Raw genomic sequence first — 2,434 nt, 5'->3', positions numbered from 1 at the left:
GAGGTCAGTCTATCTTGTGGCTGTGCATATCTCGTGTACTTGTGTTGGAATCAGGCACAATGATGCTTCGAGAATTCCAGCATCCCGGATCTTGGTAGGTTAGAGTATTATAGTATTACTAATAAAAGCTGCTTATGCATATGTTATACAACAGATCAAGACGTGCATAAGCCATGTACTTTTCGAACTAATAAATGCTGTATAGTTGACATTTTACTTACGTGTCTTATACAGTACACGTCATAAGTTCGTCATTTTTATTACATTGTAGCTCTTTCTCATCACCTCCTAACTAAATCTCGTTCACTTCGTGAAACCCATCACATCACTGTTTACAGTTCTTGCAAGATCGTGGGTTGGTTTAAATTTTGAGCACAGATCACATCAGGCCCGTAGCCACAATGATTCATTAGGTAGGGGACCAAAATACGCAGGGGGGGGGGGCCTGATATAATACATCCTAAAATCGATAACTTTTTATTTTTCAGAGTAATCTGAAACAGAACAATGAACATGAAAAGTATGCGTATCATACCTACCTTGTCAGTATCAATTCATTGAATTTACAAAAGAGCAATGAAATAAAGTTAATTAGCAATTTCATTCTTATTCACTTAAAATAACTTCTGCCTGCGAATTTCTTCAGCACATCGTCAAACTTCAGGGCCTGTGTTCACTGCTTCTCAAAGGCTGAAAAAACTAAGCTTGCCATTCGCTGATGACTCATGGATAACCTTTGTGGTCAGTTTATGGAAGTTAAAGTCGAAAGTGTTGATTTGCATGTTGCTGTGCTGCACCCGAATGTTACCACTGGTGCTAACAATTCATATATGAATAATTTCAAGGGAAAAATTGTTCTGGGGCCGGATATCAATCCCGGGACCTCTGGTTGAACGTACCAGTGCTCTATCAACTGAGCTACCCGAGGAACTCCACCCAACACCGTCTCAACTTCTCCCTTTATATCCACACAACTCGCGTGGGCTGACGAAACGCCAGAGACCCACATCGAGTGGACACAATCTCTGTGTGACTTGGAATTGTGGTTTTCTGTTAACGTACACAGTGACATACATATTATGCAAATCTAGTCTTTCAGGTAAAGCTCCCTGTAAAGCAGAATTGAATAATTTCAAGGGAACAATTGTTCCGGGGCCGGGTATCAATCCCGGGACCTCTGGTTGAACGTACCAGTGCTCTACCAACTGAGCTACCTGGGAACTCCACCCGAGACCGGGATCGATACCCGGCCCCAGAACAATTTTTCCCTTGAAATTATTCTTTGAAATTCTGCTTTACAGGGAGCTTTACCTGAAAGACTAGATTTGCATAATTCATGTATGTCTTAGAACACTTCCTGGGCTTTGAACAAATTATTTGTCAATTTTGTTTTCATTATGTTTTGAAGACAAATACAGTATGACTATACCACTGATATTTCTAATACATATAAATGATAATTCCTCCACTAAATATGGTATTAAAGCTACCAGATATGCATTATACAAACATTTTAACAGAAATCAAAAGTGTAAAGAGTACAAAGCGTTTTTACTATCTGTTGAAAATTCTTTCTTCTCATTTCTTTCAAAGTTGTTTGAAGTTCCTTATCTACTATAGATTATTTATATAAATAAGTTTGTGTCAATGTAAACAAAAGAATGTATTTTTATATTGTCTGCTTTATTTTAAATTTTCTAATTACTCTCTTAATTTAAATTGCAACTTTACTTATTTGAAATGCATGACTGTAATTATTTCCATGTTAACTTTATTGTGTGGGATGAGCGAGTGAGCTTGAGTGCAATAAGTAAAACAGAGAACCCAACCACGTACTTAGATAACATTGTTCAAATCGACATGGGACAGAGTTTGTACATGAAAATCGTATAAATACTGGTTTCAATTAGTTGCTTGGACTTGTGTATGGCCTTGCATTGTAATAAATGCTCACAGTACACAGTGTGGTGGGGGGTAGATGCAGACGATCATGTTTAGTGTATATTCTGTAGAGTCCTGTGCTGGTATTTCCAGTAGAATCTGTGATCAGATTCTGGTTATGTATAAGTGTTTTCCAATGTTTATTTTGACTTTTGAAGTCATATTACTTTCTGATCTCTTCATTTTTTCTTCTATTCTTTACTGCGTGGAGAAGGAATTGCATTGTTGCCAATGTTTTTGATTTTTGTTCTCTTTTTCGCCAATGACAAAAGTAGAATAATAATGAGCCAGATGAAATTTGTATATTTTACATAACGTACTGATGCATGCTCTAATAATAAATTATTATGATGAATAATAATGAACCAGATGAAATTTGTATATTTTACATAACGTACTGATGCATGCTTTAATAATAAATTATTATGATGAATAATAATGAACCAGATGAAATTTGTATATTTTACATAACGTACTGATGCATGCTCTAATA

The sequence above is a fragment of the Periplaneta americana genome, chromosome 12, assembly GCF_040183065.1.
Source record: "Periplaneta americana isolate PAMFEO1 chromosome 12, P.americana_PAMFEO1_priV1, whole genome shotgun sequence".
Taxonomy (NCBI): domain Eukaryota; kingdom Metazoa; phylum Arthropoda; class Insecta; order Blattodea; family Blattidae; genus Periplaneta; species Periplaneta americana.
The sequence above is the reverse complement of the archived record's forward strand: the minus strand, read 5'-3'. Positions refer to the sequence as shown.